The sequence below is a fragment of the Phyllobates terribilis genome, unplaced genomic scaffold (assembly GCF_046119375.1).
Source record: "Phyllobates terribilis strain yellow unplaced genomic scaffold, ASM4611937v1 Scaffold_12__6_contigs__length_324123572, whole genome shotgun sequence".
NCBI classification, from domain to species: Eukaryota; Metazoa; Chordata; class Amphibia; order Anura; family Dendrobatidae; genus Phyllobates; species Phyllobates terribilis.
The window spans coordinates 13867501-13887597 of record NW_027362772.1 but is presented as its reverse complement, the minus strand read 5'-3'; the positions used below and the strand labels follow the sequence as shown (position 1 = coordinate 13887597).

At 47.0% G+C, this 20097-nt stretch overlaps 1 protein-coding gene across 1 annotated transcript in view; it reads right to left on the bottom strand.

Moving 5' to 3' along the window:
- TMCO4 (transmembrane and coiled-coil domains 4) overlaps positions 1–20097 on the bottom strand; it is a 164589-nt gene that overhangs the window by 143354 nt on the left and 1138 nt on the right. The window lies entirely within an intron of this gene.

Sequence of the window (20097 nt, the reverse complement as noted above, 5' to 3'; positions counted from 1 at the left end):
CATACATTACTGATCCTGAGTTACATCCTGTATTATACTCCAGAGCTGCACTTACTATTCTGCTGGTGCAGTCACTGTGTACATACATTACATTACTGATCCTGAGTTACATCCTGTATTATACTCCAGAGCTGCACTTACTATTCTGCTGGTGCAGTCACTGTGTACATACATTACATTACTGATGCTGAGTTACCTCCTGTATTATACTCCAGAGCTGCACTCACTATTCTGCTGATGCAATCACTGTGCACATACAATACATTACTGATCCTGAGTTATGTCCTGTATTATACTCCAGGGCTGCACTCACTATTCTGCTGGTGCAGTCACTGTGTGCATACATTACATTACTGATCCTGAGTTACATCCTGTATTATTCTCCAGAGCTGCACTCACTATTCTGCTGGTTCAGTCACTGTGTACATAAATTACATTACTGATTCTGAGTTACATCCTGTATTATACTCCAGAGCTGCACTCACTATTCTGCTGGTGCAGTCACTGTGTACATACATTACATTACTGATCCTGAGTTACATCCTGTATTATACTCCAGAGCTGCACTCACTATTCTGCTGGTGCAGTCACTGTGTACATACATTACATTACTGATCCTGAGTTACATCCTGTATTATACTCCAGAGCTGCACTCACTATTCTGCTGGTGCAGTCACTGTGCACATACATTACATTACTGATCCTGAGTTACATCCTGTATTATACTCCAGAGCTGCACTCTCTATTCTGCTGGTGCAGTCACTGTGTACATACATTACATTACTGATCCTGAGTGACATCCTGTATTATCCTCCAGAGCTGCACTCACTATTCTGCTGGTGCAGTCACTGTGTACATATATTACATTACTGATCCGGAGTTACATCCTGTATTATACTCCAGAGCTGCACTCACTATTCTGCTGGTGCAGTCACTGTGTACATACATTACATTACTGATCCTGAGTGACATCCTGTATTATCCTCCAGAGCTGCACTCACTATTCTGCTGGTGCAGTCACTGTGTACATACATTACATTACTGATCCTGAGTTACATCCTGTATTATACTCCAGAGCTGCACTCACTATTCTGCTGGTGCAGTCACTGTGTACATACATTACATTACTGATCCTGAGTTACATCCTGTATTATACTTCAGAGCTGCACTCACTATTCTGCTGGTGCAGTCACTGTGTACATACATTACATTACTGATCCTGAGTTACATCCTGTATTATACCCCAGAGCTGCACTCACTATTCTGCTGGTGCAGTCACTGTGTACATACATTACATTACTGATCCTGAGTGACATCCTGTATTATCCTCCAGAGCTGCACTAACTATTCTGCTGGTGCAGTCACTGTGTACATACATTACTGATCCTGAGTGACATCCTGTATTATACTCCAGAGCTGCACTCACTATTCTGCTGGTGCAGTCACTGTGTATATACATTACATTACTGATCCTGAGTTACATCCTGTATTATACTCCAGAGCTGCACTCAGTATTCTGCTGGTGCAGTCACTGTGTATATACATTACATTACTGATCCTGAGTTACATCCTGTATTATACCCCAGAGCTGCACTCACTATTCTGCTGGTGCAGTCACTATGTACATACATTACATTACTGATCCTGAGTTACATCCTGTATTATACTCCAGAGCTGCACTCACTATTCTGCTGGTGCAGTCACTGTGTACATACATTACATTACTGATCCTGAGTTACATCCTGTATTATACTCCAGAGCTGCACTCACTATTCTGCTGGTGCAGTCACTGTGTACATACATTACATTAATGATCCTGAGTTACATCCTGTATTATACTCCAGAGCTGCACTCACTATTCTGCTGGTGTAGTCACTGTGTACATACATTACTGATCATGAGTTACCTCCTGTATTATACTCCAGAGCTGCACTCACTATTCTGCTGGTGCAGTCACTGTGTACATACATTACATTACTGATCCTGAGTTACATCCTGTATTATCCTCCAGAGCTGCACTCACTATTCTGCTGGTGGAGTCACTGTGTACATACATTACTGATCCTGAGTTACATCCTGTATTATACTCCAGAGCTGCACTTACTATTCTGCTGGTGCAGTCACTGTGTACATACATTACATTACTGATCCTGAGTTACATCCTGTATTATACTCCAGAGCTGCACTCACTATTCTGCTGGTGCAGTCACTGTGTACATACATTACATTACTGATCCTGAGTTACATCCAGTATTATACTCCAGAGCTGCACTCACTATTCTGCTGATGCAATCACTGTGTACATACATTACATTACTGATGCTGAGTTACCTCCTGTATTATACTCCAGAGCTGCACTTACTATTCTGCTGGTGCAGTCACTGTGTACATACATTACATTACTGATGCTGAGTTACCTCCTGTATTATACTCCAGAGCTGCACTCACTATTCTGCTGATGCAATCACTGTGCACATACAATACATTACTGATCCTGAGTTATGTCCTGTATTATACTCCAGGGCTGCACTCACTATTCTGCTGGTGCAGTCACTGTGTGCATACATTACATTACTGATCCTGAGTTACATCCTGTATTATTCTCCAGAGCTGCACTCACTATTCTGCTGGTTCAGTCACTGTGTACATAAATTACATTACTGATTCTGAGTTACATCCTGTATTATACTCCAGAGCTGCACTCACTATTCTGCTGGTGCAGTCACTGTGTACATACATTACATTACTGATCCTGAGTTACATCCTGTATTATACTCCAGAGCTGCACTCACTATTCTGCTGGTGCAGTCACTGTGTACATACATTACATTACTGATCCTGAGTTACATCCTGTATTATACTCCAGAGCTGCACTCACTATTCTGCTGGTGCAGTCACTGTGCACATACATTACATTACTGATCCTGAGTTACATCCTGTATTATACTCCAGAGCTGCACTCTCTATTCTGCTGGTGCAGTCACTGTGTACATACATTACATTACTGATCCTGAGTGACATCCTGTATTATCCTCCAGAGCTGCACTCACTATTCTGCTGGTGCAGTCACTGTGTACATATATTACATTACTGATCCGGAGTTACATCCTGTATTATACTCCAGAGCTGCACTCACTATTCTGCTGGTGCAGTCACTGTGTACATACATTACTGATCCTGAGTTACATCCTGTATTATACTCCAGAGCTGCACTCACTATTCTGCTGGTGCAGTCACTGTGTATATACATTACAATACTGATCCTGAGTTACATCCTGCATTATACCCCAGAGCTGCACTCACTATTCTGCTGGTGCAGTCACTGTGCACATACATTACATTACTGATCCTGAGTTACATCCTGTATTATACTCCAGAGCTGCACTCACTATTCTGCTGGTGCAGTCACTGTGTACATACATTACATTACTGATCCTGAGTTACATCCTGTATTATACTCCAGAGCTGCACTCACTATTCTGCTGGTGCAGTCACTGTGTACATACATTACATTACTGATCCTGAGTTACATCCTGTATTTTACTCCAGAGCTGCACTCACTATTCTGCTGGTGCAGTCACTGTGTACATACATTACATTACTGATCCTGAGTTACATCCTGTATTATACTCCAGAGCTGCACTCACTATGCTGCTGGTGCAGTCACTGTGTACATACATTACTGATCCTGAGTTACATCCTGTATTAAACTCCAGAGCTGCACTCACTATTCTGCTGGTGCAGTCACTGTGTATATACATTACATTACTGATCCTGAGTTACATCCTGTATTATACTCCAGAGCTGCACTCACTATTCTGCTGGTGCAGTCACTGTGCACATACATTACATTACTGATCCTGAGTTACATCCTGTATTATACTCCAGAACTGCACTCTCTTTTCTGCTGGTGCAGTCACTGTGTACATACATTACATTACTGATCCTGAGTGACATCCTGTATTATCCTCCAGAGCTGCACTCACTATTCTGCTGGTGCAGTCACTGTGTATATACATTACATTACTGATCCTGAGTTACATCCTGTATTATACTCCAGAGCTGCACTCACTAGTCTGCTGGTGCAGTCACTGTGTACATACATTACATTACTGATCCTGAGTTACATCCTGTATTATACTCCAGAGCTGCACTCACTATTCTGCTGGTGCAGTCACTGTGCACATACATTACATTACTGATCCTGAGTTACATCCTGTATTATACTCCAGAGCTGCACTCTCTATTCTGCTGGTGCAGTCACTGTGTACATACATTACTGATCCTGAGTTACATCCTGTATTATACTCCAGAGCTGCACTCACTATTCTGCTGGTGCAGTCACTGTGCACATACATTACATTACTGATCCTGAGTTACATCCTGTATTATACCCCAGAGCGGCACTCACTATTCTGCTGGTGCAGTCGCTGTGTACATACATTACATTACTGATCCTGAGTTACATCCTGTATTATACTCCAGAGCTGCGCTCACTATTCTGCTGGTGCAGTCACTGTGTACATACATTACATTACTGATCCTGAGTTACATCCTGTATTATACTCCAGAGCTGCACTCACTATTCTGCTGGTGCAGTCACTGTGTACATACATTACATTACTGATCCTGAGTTACATCCTGTATTATACTCCACAGCTGCACTCACTATTCTGCTGGTGCAGTCACTGTGTACATACATTACATTACTGATCCTGGGTTACCTCCTGTATTATCCTCCAGAGCTGCACTCACTATTCTGCTGGTGGAGTCACTGTGTACATACATTACATTACTGATCCTGAGTTACATCCTGTATTATACTCCAGAGCTGCACTCACTATTCTGCTGGTGCAGTCACTGTGTACATACATTACATTACTGATCCTGAGTTACATCCTGTATTATACTCCAGAGCTGCACTCACTATTCTGCTGGTGCAGTCACTGTGTACATACATTACATTACTGATCCTGAGTTACATCCTGTATTATACCCCAGAGCTGCACTCACTATTCTGCTGGTGCAGTCACTGTGAACATACATTACATTACTGATCCTGAGTTACCTCCTGTATTATACTACAGAGCTGCACTCACTATTCTGCTGATGCAATCACTGTGTACATACATTACATTACTGATCCTGAGTTATATCCTATATTATACTCCAGAGCTGCACTCACTATTCTGCTGGTGCAGTCACTGTGTACATACATTACAATACTGATCCTGAGTTACATCCTATATTATACTCCAGAGCTGCACTCACTATTCTGCTGGTGCAGTCACTGTGTACATACATTACATTACTGATCCTGAGTTACCTCCTGTATTATACTCCAGAGCTGCACTCACTATTCTGCTGGTGCAATCACTGTGTACATACATTACATTACTGATCCTGAGTTACCTCCTGTATTATACTCCAGAGCTGCACTCACTATTCTGCTGATGCAATCACTGTGTACATACATTACATTACTGATCCTGAGTTATATCCTATATTATTCTCCAGAGCTGCACTCGCTATTCTGCTGGTGCAGTCACTGTGTACATACATTACATTACTGATCCGGAGTTACATCCTGTATTATACTCCAGAGCTGCACTCACTATTCTGCTGGTGCAGTCACTGTGTACATACATTGCATTACTGATCCTGAGTTACCTCCTGCATTATACTCCAGAGCTGCGCTCACTATTCTGCTGATGCAATCACTGTGTACATACATTACATTACTGATCCTGAGTTACATCCTATATTATACTCCAGAGCTGCACTCACTATTCTGCTGGTGCAGTCACTGTGTACATACATTACATTACTGATCCTGAGTTACATCCTGTATTATACTCCAGAGCTGCACTCACTATTCTGCTGGTGCAGTCATTGTGTACATACATTACATTACTGATCCTGAGTTACATCCTGTATTATACTCCAGAGCTGCACTCACTATTCTGCTTGTGCAGTCACTGTGTACATACATTATATTACTGATCCTGAGTTACATCCTGTATTATACTCCAGAGCTGCACTCACTATTCTGCTGGTGCAGTCACTGTGTACATACATTACATTACTGATCCTGAGTTACCTCCTGTATTATCCTCCAGAGCTGCACTCACTATTCTGCTGGTGGAGTCACTGTGTACATACATTACTGATCCTGAGTTACATCCTGTATTATACTCCAGAGCTGCACTCACTATTCTGCTGGTGCAGTCACTGTGTACATACATTACATTACTGATCCTGAGTTACATCCTGTAATATACTCCAGAGCTGCACTCACTATTCTGCTGGTGCAGTCACTGTGTACATACATTGCATTACTGATCCTGAGTTACCTCCTGCATTATACTCCAGAGCTGCGCTCACTATTCTGCTGATGCAATCACTGTGTACATACATTACATTACTGATCCTGAGTTACATCCTATATTATACTCCAGAGCTGCACTCACTATTCTGCTGGTGCAGTCACTGTGTACATACATTACATTACTGATCCTGAGTTACCTCCTGTATTATACTCCAGAGCTGCACTCACTATTCTGCTGGTGCAATCACTGTGTACATACATTACATTACTGATCCTGAGTTACCTCCTGTATTATACTCCAGAGCTGCACTCACTATTCTGCTGGTGCAGTCACTGTGTACATACATTACATTACTGATCCTGAGTTACATCCTGTATTATACTCCAGAGCTGCACTTACTATTCTGCTGGTGCAGTCACTGTGTACATACATTACATTACTGATGCTGAGTTACCTCCTGTATTATACTCCAGAGCTGCACTCACTATTCTGCTGATGCAATCACTGTGCACATACAAAACATTACTGATCCTGAGTTATGTCCTGTATTATACTCCAGGGCTGCACTCACTATTCTGCTGGTGCAGTCACTGTGTGCATACATTACATTACTGATCCTGAGTTACATCCTGTATTATTCTCCAGAGCTGCACTCACTATTCTGCTGGTTCAGTCACTGTGTACATAAATTACATTACTGATTCTGAGTTACATCCTGTATTATACTCCAGAGCTGCACTCACTATTCTGCTGGTGCAGTCACTGTGTACATACATTACATTACTGATCCTGAGTTACATCCTGTATTATACTCCAGAGCTGCACTCACTATTCTGCTGGTGCAGTCACTGTGTACATACATTACATTACTGATCCTGAGTTACATCCTGTATTATACTCCAGAGCTGCACTCACTATTCTGCTGGTGCAGTCACTGTGCACATACATTACATTACTGATCCTGAGTTACATCCTGTATTATACTCCAGAGCTGCACTCTCTATTCTGCTGGTGCAGTCACTGTGTACATACATTACATTACTGATCCTGAGTGACATCCTGTATTATCCTCCAGAGCTGCACTCACTATTCTGCTGGTGCAGTCACTGTGTACATATATTACATTACTGATCCGGAGTTACATCCTGTATTATACTTCAGAGCTGCACTCACTATTCTGCTGGTGCAGTCACTGTGTACATACATTACTGATCCTGAGTTACATCCTGTATTATACTCCAGAGCTGGACTCACTATTCTGCTGGTGCAGTCACTGTGTATATACATTACAATACTGATCCTGAGTTACATCCTGCATTATACCCCAGAGCTGCACTCACTATTCTGCTGGTGCAGTCACTGTGCACATACATTACATTACTGATCCTGAGTTACATCCTGTATTATACTGCAGAGCTGCACTCACTATTCTGCTGGTGCAGTCACTGTGTACATACATTACATTACTGATCCTGAGTTACATCCTGTATTATACTCCAGAGCTGCACTCACTATTCTGCTGGTGCAGTCACTGTGTACATACATTACATTACTGATCCTGAGTTACATCCTGTATTTTACTCCAGAGCTGCACTCACTATTCTGCTGGTGCAGTCACTGTGTACATACATTACATTACTGATCCTGAGTTACATCCTGTATTATACTCCAGAGCTGCACTCACTATTCTGCTGGTGCAGTCACTGTGTACATACATTACTGATCCTGAGTTACATCCTGTATTAAACTCCAGAGCTGCACTCACTATTCTGCTGGTGCAGTCACTGTGTATATACATTACATTACTGATCCTGAGTTACATCCTGTATTATACTCCAGAGCTGCACTCACTATTCTGCTGGTGCAGTCACTGTGCACATACATTACATTACTGATCCTGAGTTACATCCTGTATTATACTCCAGAGCTGCACTCTCTTTTCTGCTGGTGCAGTCACTGTGTACATACATTACATTACTGATCCTGAGTGACATCCTGTATTATCCTCCAGAGCTGCACTCACTATTCTGCTGGTGCAGTCACTGTGTATATACATTACATTACTGATCCTGAGTTACATCCTGTATTATACTCCAGAGCTGCACTCACTAGTCTGCTGGTGCAGTCACTGTGTACATACATTACATTACTGATCCTGAGTTACATCCTGTATTATACTCCAGAGCTGCACTCACTATTCTGCTGGTGCAGTCACTGTGCACATACATTACATTACTGATCCTAAGTTACATCCTGTATTATACTCCAGAGCTGCACTCTCTATTCTGCTGGTGCAGTCACTGTGTACATACATTACTGATCCTGAGTTACATCCTGTATTATACTCCAGAGCTGCACTCACTATTCTGCTGGTGCAGTCACTGTGCACATACATTACATTACTGATCCTGAGTTACATCCTGTATTATACCCCAGAGCGGCACTCACTATTCTGCTGGTGCAGTCGCTGTGTACATACATTACATTACTGATCCTGAGTTACATCCTGTATTATACTCCAGAGCTGCGCTCACTATTCTGCTGGTGCAGTCACTGTGTACATACATTACATTACTGATCCTGAGTTACATCCTGTATTATACTCCAGAGCTGCACTCACTATTCTGCTGGTGCAGTCACTGTGTACATACATTACATTACTGATCCTGAGTTACATCCTGTATTATACTCCAGAGCTGCACTCACTATTCTGCTGGTGCAGTCACTGTGTACATACATTACATTACTGATCCTGGGTTACCTCCTGTATTATCCTCCAGAGCTGCACTCACTATTCTGCTGGTGGAGTCACTGTGTACATACATTACATTACTGATCCTGAGTTACATCCTGTATTATACTCCAGAGCTGCACTCACTATTCTGCTGGTGCAGTCACTGTGTACATACATTACATTACTGATCCTGAGTTACATCCTGTATTATACTCCAGAGCTGCACTCACTATTCTGCTGGTGCAGTCACTGTGTACATACATTACATTACTGATCCTGAGTTACATCCTGTATTATACCCCAGAGCTGCACTCACTATTCTGCTGGTGCAGTCACTGTGTACATACATTACTGATCCTGAGTTATATCCTATATTATACTCCAGAGCTGCACTCACTATTCTGCTGGTGCAGTCACTGTGTACATACATTACATTACTGATCCTGAGTTACATCCTGTATTATACTCCAGAGCTGCACTCACTATTCTGCTGGTGCAGTCACTGTGTACATACATTACATTACTGATCCTGAGTTACATCCTATATTATACTCCAGAGCTGCACTCACTATTCTGCTGGTGCAGTCACTGTGTACATACATTACATTACTGATCCTGAGTTACCTCCTGTATTATACTCCAGAGCTGCACTCACTATTCTGCTGGTGCAATCACTGTGTACATACATTACATTACTGATCCTGAGTTACCTCCTGTATTATACTCCAGAGCTGCACTCACTATTCTGCTGATGCAATCACTGTGTACATACATTACATTACTGATCCTGAGTTATATCCTATATTATTCTCCAGAGCTGCACTCGCTATTCTGCTGGTGCAGTCACTGTGTACATACATTACATTACTGATCCGGAGTTACATCCTGTATTATACTCCAGAGCTGCACTCACTATTCTGCTGGTGCAGTCACTGTGTACATACATTGCATTACTGATCCTGAGTTACCTCCTGCATTATACTCCAGAGCTGCGCTCACTATTCTGCTGATGCAATCACTGTGTACATACATTACATTACTGATCCTGAGTTACATCCTATATTATACTCCAGAGCTGCACTCACTATTCTGCTGGTGCAGTCACTGTGTACATACATTACATTACTGATCCTGAGTTACCTCCTGTATTATCCTCCAGAGCTGCACTCACTATTCTGCTGGTGGAGTCACTGTGTACATACATTACTGATCCTGAGTTACATCCTGTATTATACTCCAGAGCTGCACTCACTATTCTGCTGGTGCAGTCACTGTGTACATACATTACATTACTGATCCTGAGTTACATCCTGTAATATACTCCAGAGCTGCACTCACTATTCTGCTGATGCAATCACTGTGTACATACATTACATTACTGATCCTGAGTTACATCCTATATTATACTCCAGAGCTGCACTCACTATTCTGCTGGTGCAGTCACTGTGTACATACATTACATTACTGATCCTGAGTTACCTCCTGTATTATACTCCAGAGCTGCACTCACTATTCTGCTGGTGCAGTCACTGTGTACATACATTACATTACTGATCCTGAGTTACATCCTGTATTATACTCCAGAGCTGCACTCACTATTCTGCTGGTGCAGTCATTGTGTACATACATTACTGATCCTGAGTTACATCCTGTATTATACTCCAGAGCTGCACTCACTATTCTGCTGGTGCAGTCATTGTGTACATACATTACATTACTGATCCTGAGTTACATCCTGTATTATACTCCAGAGCTGCACTCACTATTCTGCTGGTGCAGTCACTGTGTACATACATTATATTACTGATCCTGAGTTACATCCTGTATTATACTCCAGAGCTGCACTCACTATTCTGCTGGTGCAGTCACTGTGTACATACATTGCATTACTGATCCTGAGTTACCTCCTGCATTATACTCCAGAGCTGCGCTCACTATTCTGCTGATGCAATCACTGTGTACATACATTACTTTACTGATCCTGAGTTACATCCCATATTATACTACAGAGCTGCACTCACTATTCTGCTGGTGCAGTCACTGTGTACATACATTACATTACTGATCCAGAGTTACATCCTGTATTATACTCCAGAGCTGCACTCACTATTCTGCTGGTGCAGTCACTGTGTACATACATTACATTACTGATCCTGAGTTACATCCTGTATTATACTCCAGAGCTGCACTCACTATTCTGCTGGTGCAGTCACTGTGTACATACATTACATTACTGATCTTGAGTTACATCCTGTATTATACTCCAGAGCAGCACTTACTATTCTGCTGGTGCAGTCACTGTGTACATACATTACATTACTGATCCTGAGTTACATCCAGTATTATACTCCAGAGCTGCACTCACTATTCTGCTGGTGCAGTCACTGTGTACATACATTACATTACTGATCCTGAGTTACATCCTGTATTATACTCCAGAGCTGCACTCGCTATTCTGTTGGTGCAGTCACTGTGCACATACATTACATTACTGATCCTGAATTACATCCTGTATTATACTCCAGAGCTGCACTCACTATTCTGTTGGCGCAGTCACTGTGTACATAAATTACATTACTGATCCTGAGTTACATCCTGTATTATACTCCAGAGCTGCACTCACTATTCTGCTGGTGCAGTCACTGTGCACATACATTACATTACTGATCCTGAGTTACATCCTGTATTATACTCCAGAGCTGCACTCACTATTCTGCTGGTGCAGTCACTGTGTACATACATTACATTACTGATCCTGAGTTACATCCTGTATTATACTCCAGAGCTGCACTCACTATTCTGCTGGTGCAGTCACTGTGTACATACATTACATTACTGATCCTGAGTTACATCCTGTATTATACCCCAGAGCTGCACTCACTATTCTGCTGGTGCAGTCACTGTGTACATACATTACATTACTGATCTTGAGTTACATCCTGTATTATACTCCAGAGCAGCACTTACTATTCTGCTGGTGCAGTCACTGTGTACATACATTACATTACTGATCCTGAGTTACATCCTGTATTATACTCCAGAGCTGCACTCACTATTCTGCTGGTGTAGTCACTGTGTACATACATTACATTACTGATCCTGAGTTACATCCTGTATTATACTCCAGAGCTGCGCTCACTATTCTGCTGGTGCAGTCACTGTGTACATACATTACATTACTGATCCTGAGTTACATACTGTATTACACTCCAGAGCTGCACTCACTATTCTGCTGGTGCAGTCACTGTGTACATACATTACATTACTGATGCTGAGTTACATCCTGTATTATACTCCAGAGCTGCACTCACTATTCTGCTGGTGCAATCACTGTGTACATACATTATGTAACGGGTCTGGGAGGCGGAACCTCTGAGCTACTATACAAGGGGGCGGTCCTTGTAAGGGAGCGGGTGGCGACCAGGGAAGACGGGCAGTAAGTCACAGCAGGTGACCGGGACAGTCTCTGAGTGAACGGGCTGGAGGTCACGGCAAGTGACCGGGGCAGTCTCTGAATGAACGGGCAGATGGTCACGGCAAGTGACCGGGGCAGTCTCTGGATGAACGGGCAGATGGTCACGGCAAGTGACCGGGGCAGTCTCTGGATGAACGGGGAGATGGTCACGGCAAGTGACCGGGGCAGTCTCTGGATGAACGGGCAGATGGTCACGGCAAGTGACCGGGGCAGTCTCTGGATGAACGGGCAGATGGTCACGGCAAGTGACCGGGGCAGTCTCTGGATGAACGGGCAGATGGTCACGGCAAGTGACCGGGGCAGTCTCTGGATGAACGGGCAGATGGTCACGGCAAGTGACCGGGGCAGTCTCTGGATGAACGGGCAGATGGTCACGGCAAGTGACCGGGGCAGTCTCTGGATGAACGGGCAGATGGTCACGGCAAGTGACCGGGGCAGTCTCTGAATAAACGGGCAGATGGTCACGGCAAGTGACCGGGGCGGTCTCTGGGTAAAGGGTTGGTACGACCTGTGGCGGCTGATGATAGACGTGAGCTCCCAGGTGAGCAGGCGAGAGTCTCTGGATGAACGGGTGGTCACAGCATGTGACGGCGGAGCCTCCAGGAAGACCAACAGACAGGCGGCAGATGAGCGCTCCCAGGTGAGCGGGCAGAAGTCTCTGGACAGGCGGGTGGTCACAGCACGTGACGGCAGAGCCTCCAGGTAGGCTAGCAGACAGGCAGCAGATGAGCGCTCCCAGGTGAGCGGGCAGGAGTCACTGGACAGGCAGGTGGTCACAGCACGTGACGGCGGAGCCTCCAGGTAGGCTAGCAGGCAGGTAGCAGATGTGTGCTCCCAGGTGAGCGGGCAGGCTGGTCCTTAGACAGACTGACAGGAGTTGGAAGGCAGACCGTCGGACCTCAGGCTAGCAGGCAGGTAGCAGATAATCAGGCAGGAATAAGACAGCAAGCTGGCAGGAATCTGGCAGGTAACTGGCAACGGGACCTGAGGGCTGAAGCAGAGTAGTGAACAGTGCAACAACATTGCTCGGGCACCTCCATTTTGGAGGAGGTGCCTTATATATGGTGAAGTCCTCCGGCCATTGGCCGGGGACTCCTTAGAACGGCGCGCGCGGCCCCTTTAAGAGGGAGGGAGAGCGCGCGCGCGCGCCCTAAGCACAGTGGCCGGGAAGGAGCGCGCGCTGCCAGCAGAGCGGGAGGAGGACGCCGGGCACGGAGCAGAGAGGTGAGGGGAACAGCGTCCCTGCCTAGCAGAGGGCAGGGACGCCGGCACTACAGTACCCCCCCTTTAGGCCCCCCCTTTTTTAGGCCAGACAGAAATTTAGCTAGGATAAGAGGGGCATGGATGTTCTCCCGGGGCTCCCACGTTCTCTCCTCAGGACCAAACCCCTTCCAATCTACTAGAAAAAAGGTCTTTCCTCTTACCCTTTTGGTGGCAAGAATGTTCTCTACCTCAAACTCGTCCTCAGCAGAAACCGGAGCAGGAGGCGTACCTGTAGACTTGGAAAAAGAGTTAAGTACCACAGGTTTGAGGAGAGATACATGGAAGGAGTTAGGGATCCGTAAGTTGGCCGGGAGTCTCAATTTATAGGCCACCGGGTTGATCTGACTGATGACCTCCAGAGGACCGATGAACCGAGGCCCTAACTTGTAAGAAGGTATCTTGAGTCGGACATATTTAGATGAGAGCCAGACTTTATCTCCAGGACGAAATTGTGGAGGATCCAGGCGTTTTTTGTCAGCGTGTCTTTTCATCCGTTCGGACGACTGAAGGAGTGCGGATCGGGTACTCTCCCAAATGGAGGAAAATTTGCTAACGAGAGATTCCGCAGCCGGGTTGTCCACAGAGGTGGAGACAGGAAAAGGAATCCGAGGATACTGACCGAAGACTACAAAAAACGGGGATTTGGAGGAGGATTCGCTCTCGTGATTGTTATAGGAGAACTCGGCCCAAGGTAGGAGATCCAACCAGTCAGAATGGTGGGCATTAACGAAGTGCCGGAGGTAACTGGTCAGGTTCTGATTGATCCGCTCCACTTGACCATTGGACTGTGGGTGGTAAGCGGAAGAGAAGTCCAGGGTGACGTCTAGCAGTTTACAAGTGGCTCTCCAGAAACGTGAGGTGAACTGTACCCCACGATCCGACACGATGTGGAGGGGCAGGCCATGAAGACGGAAGATGTGGCGGATAAAGTCTTTAGCCAGCTCGGGTGCAGACGGGAGGCCTGGCAGGGGAATAAAGTGAGCCATCTTGGAAAAGCGGTCAGCGACCACCCAAATGACCGTACAACCGGCAGAGACGGGGAGATCAGTTATGAAGTCCATAGCAATATGCTGCCAGGGGGCAGCAGGCACAGGAAGCGGAAGAAGGCGACCGGCTGGCAGGTGTCTCGGGACTTTGTTGCGGGCGCAGGACACACAGGCAGAAACAAAGTCTATTACGTCCTTGTGCAGGGTAGGCCACCAGTAGTGCCGGGCAATAAGCTGGAGGGTCTTTTTCTGACCGGCGTGGCCAGCTAGTTTAGACGAGTGACCCCAGTGTAGGATCTTCTCCCGATCAGGTACTGATACGAACGTCTTACCGGGAGGGAGACGATTTAGACTCACGGGAGCCACCTGCATTACTCTGGCGGGATCGATGATATGTTTAGGTTCTTCCTCGAGATCGGACACCAGAAAGGATCGGGACAAGGCATCTGCTTTGACGTTTTTGTCAGCCGGGCGAAAATGAAGAACAAAATCAAAGCGAGCAAAAAACAAGGACCACCGGGCTTGGCGCGGGTTAAGTCTCTGGGCATGCTGGAGGTAAGCCAAGTTCTTGTGGTCAGTGTAAATTATTACCGGGTGAAGAGCTCCCTCGAGTAGGTAACGCCACTCCTCCAATGCCAGCTTGATGGCCAATAACTCTCGGTCTCCTATGGAATAGTTGCGCTCAGAAGAGGAGAAGAGTTTGGAGAAGAAGCCACAAGTTACCATTCTCCCGGAAGATGATTTTTGAGTAAGTACCGCTCCGGCTCCAGAGGAGGAGGCGTCAACTTCCAGGAAGAACTGCTTGTTGCCGTCCGGGCGATGCAGCACCGGGGCGGAAGAGAAGGCCTGTTTTAGGGAAAGAAAGGCCTCCTCTGCTTCGGGCGGCCACTCTTTGGGATTAGTACCCTTACGGGTGAGCGCGGAAATTGGGGCAGTCCGGGAAGAGAAGTGTGGTATGAAGAGGCGGTAGTAGTTGGCGAAGCCCAGGAATCGCTGAATGGCCTTCAACCCCTCCGGTCGAGGCCATTTCTCAATGGCAGACAGTTTCTCTGGATCCATTCGTAGGCCGGTCTGAGAAACAATGTAGCCCAAAAATGGAAGCGAGGTCTGCTCAAAGAGGCACTTCTCGTATTTAGCGAAGAGGTGATTCTGCCTGAGCCTGAGCAGGACCTGACGAACGTCCCTCCGGTGAGTCTGGAGATCCGGAGAGAAGACCAAGATGTCGTCCAGGTACACCACTACGCAGGAGTAGAGAAGGTCCCGGAAGATGTCATTGACCAACTCTTGAAAGACGGCAGGAGCGTTACAGAGGCCAAAGGGCATTACCAGATATTCATAGTTGCCGTCCCGGGTGTTGAATGCCGTCTTCCATTCATCCCCCTGACGGATACGAACCAGGTTGTACGCCCCACGGAGGTCCAGTTTGGTGAAGATTCTAGCCCCCCTCAGACGATCAAATAACTCCGGAATGAGCGGAAGGGGGTACTTATTCTTCACCGTGATCTGGTTAAGGCCTCTATAGTCTATACAGGGACGGAGAGAGCCGTCCTTCTTTTTGACGAAAAAGAAGCCTGCTCCCGCCGGGGAGGTAGATTTCCGGATGAATCCCCTGGCCAGATTCTCCTCAATATATTCGGACATCGACCGGGTCTCAGCAGCGGATAATGGATAAATACGCCCACGGGGAGGAGTAGTACCAGGTAACAGGTCGATAGGGCAGTCGTATGGTCTATGAGGGGGTAGTGTCTCTGCTTCCTTTTTATTAAAGACATCAGCATAAGACCAATAAGGAATCGGAAGTCCAGGTAGATTAGCTGGGGTAGGAGAAAGACGGACGGGATGGACGGGAACCAGACAGGTCTTATGGCAGTCCTGTCCCCAGCGAAGGACTTCTCCGGTCTGCCAGTCAAGCACGGGTGCATGTCTCTGGAGCCAAGGTAGGCCTAGCAAGAGGGCGTGAGAGAGTCCAGGCAGAACATGAAAGGAGATACTCTCAGAATGCAGCATTCCCACCTGCAGAGTTACGGATTCGGTGATGAGTTGGATGGGACGTGGTAAGAGACCCCCATCCACGGCAGCAACAGACAAGGGTACAGCCAGAGGTTTGGTGGGGATGCGGTATTTCTCTACCAGGGACTGTGAAATAAGATTCCCGGCTGCTCCAGAGTCAAGTTGGGCTAGTTCGAAATAACGGTTCTCCCCGCAGACGATTGAGACTGACAACAGCAGAGATGGAGAGGATTTATTCTTGTCTAGGTCGACCTCTCTGAGCGAACCTAGACACAGGCGTTTCCCGACCTCTCCGGGCAGGCACGGATCCGGTGCTCCTTACTGCCACAGTAGAAGCAGCTCCCCTCGGCACGGCGTAAGTCCTGACGGGTTTTGACCATCTTGGTCTGGTCAACCTGCATAGGCTCAGGAGAGTGTACCTGGGTAGAGACGGAGGGAGTGACGGGTTTCTGAAAAGTAGGAGCTAGACGTGGTAACCTCCTCTCACGGGTGACCTCTTTGGCACGCTCCTGGAACCGTAGGTCAATCCGGGTGGCAAGAGTTATTAGGTCATCGAGAGTGGTAGGAATGTCCCGACCGGCAAGTTCATCTTTAATACGGTCGGACAGGCCCTCCCAGAAGACGGATACCAGAGCGTCGTTATCCCAGGCCAGCTCCGAGGCAAGGGTACGGAACCGTATGGCATATTGGCCCACGGTGAGACTTCCCTGACGGAGGCGTAGCAGTGATGATGCGGATGAGGTCTTCCGTCCGGGTTCGTCGAAGACTTTCCGGAAAGCCGTGAGAAAAGCAGGCAAGTTGGACACCAGGGGGTCTCCTCTCTCCCATAGAGGATTTAGCCAGGCCAGGGCCTCCCCGGTGAGATGGGACATGATGAATGCAATTTTGGCCCGGTCGGAGTTAAACTGGTGGGACAAAAGTTCAAAGTGCAGGGTGCACTGATTTATGAAGCCCCGAGCCTGGGCGGAGTCGCCTCCGAAGCGAGGAGGTGCAGAAAGCCGGGGTCCAGGGTAGGATACCATGGTATTAGTGGGCAGCGGAGCTGCCGGATTGCGAGACATGGCACTGGCGGAGGTTGCTGGTGGAGCAGTCAGAGTGTCCAGGCGAGTATTGACATTCCGCAGGTGACCCAGGATGGACTCCTGTTGGGACCTTTGACGGGACAGTTCATGACACAGGTCCGAGAGCGAGGGAGCTTGGGTGCCACCGGGTTCCATGGCCCCGAGCAAACTGTAACGGGTCTGGGAGGCGGAACCTCTGAGCTACTATACAAGGGGGCGGTCCTTGTAAGGGAGCGGGTGGCGACCAGGGAAGACGGGCAGGAAGTCACAGCAGGTGACCGGGACAGTCTCTGAGTGAACGGGCTGGAGGTCACGGCAAGTGACCGGGGCAGTCTCTGAATGAACGGGCAGATGGTCACGGCAAGTGACCGGGGCAGTCTCTAGGTAAAGGGTTGGTACGACCTGTGGCGGCTGATGATAAACGTGAGCTCCCAGGTGAGCAGGCGAGAGTCTCTGGATGAACGGGTGGTCACAGCATGTGACGGCGGAGCCTCCAGGAAGACCAACAGACAGGCGGCAGATGAGCGCTCCCAGGTGAGCGGGCAGAAGTCTCTGGACAGGCGGGTGGTCACAGCACGTGACGGCAGAGCCTCCAGGTAGGCTAGCAGACAGGCAGCAGATGAGCGCTCCCAGGTGAGCGGGCAGCAGTCACTGGACAGGCAGGTGGTCACAGCACGTGACGGCAGAGCCTCCTGGTAGGCTAGCAGGCAGGTAGCAGATGTGTGCTCCCAGGTGAGCAGGCAAGCTGGTCCATAGACAGACTGACAGGAGTTGGAAGGCAGACCGTCGGACCTCAGGCTAGCAGGCAGGTAGCAGATAATCAGGCAGGAATAAGACAGCAAGCTGGCAGGAATCTGGCAGGTATCTGGCAGGTAACTGGCAACGGGACCTGAGGGCTGAAGCAGAGTAGTGAACAGTGCAACAACATTGCTCGGGCACCTCCATTTTGGAGGAGGTGCCTTATATATGGTGAAGTCCTCCGGCCATTGGCCGGGGACTCCTTAGGACGGCGCGCGCGGCCCCTTTAAGAGGGAGGGAGAGCGCGCGCGCCCTAAGCACAGTGGCCGGGAAGGAGCGCGCGCTGCCAGCAGAGCGGGAGGAGGACGCCGGGCACGGAGCAGAGAGGTGAGGGGAACAGCGTCCCTGCCTAGCAGAGGGCAGGGACGTCGGCGCTACACATTACATTACATTACATTACTGATCCTGAGTTACATCCTGTATTACACTCCAGAGCTGCAGTCACTATTCTGCTGGTGCAGTCACTGTGTACATACATTACATTACTGATCCTGAGTTACATCCTGTATTATACTCCAGAGCTGCACTCACTATTCTGCTGGTGCAGTCATTGTGTACATACATTACTGATCCTGAGTTACATCCTGTATTATACTCCAGAGCTGCACTCACTATTCTGCTGGTGCAGTCACTGTGTACATACATTACATTACTGATCCTGAGTTACATCCTGTATTATACTCCAGAGCTGCACTCACTATTCTGCTGGTGCAGTCCCTGTGTACATACATTACATTACTGATCCTGAGTTACCTCCTGTATTATCCTCCAGAGTTGCACTCACTATTCTGCTGGTGGAGTCACTGTGTACATACATTACATTACTGATCCTGAGTTACATCCTGTATTATACTCCAGAGCTGCACTCACTATTCTGCTGGTGCAGTCACTGTGTACATACATTACATTACTGATCCTGAGTTACATCCTGTATTATACTCCAGAGCTGCACTCACTATTCTGCTGGTGCAGTCACTGTGTACATACATTACATTACTGATCCTGAGTTACATCCTGTATTATACCCCAGAGCTGCACTCACTATTCTGCTGGTGCAGTCACTGTGTACATACATTACATTACTGATCCTGAGTTACCTCCTGTATTATACTCCAGAGCTGCACTCACTATTCTGCTGGTGCAGTCACTGTGTACATACATTACATTACTGATCCTGAGTTACATCCTGTATTATACTCCAGAGCTGCACTCACTATTCTGCTGGTGCAGTCACTGTGTACATACATTACATTACTGATCCTGAGTTACATCCTGTATTATACTCCAGAGCTGCACTCACTATTCTGCTGGTGCAGTCACTGTGTACATATATTACATTACTGATCCTTTACTGATCCTGAGTTATATCCTGTATTATACTCCAGAGCTGCTCTCACTATTCTGCTGGTGCAGTCACTGTGTACATACATTACATTACTGA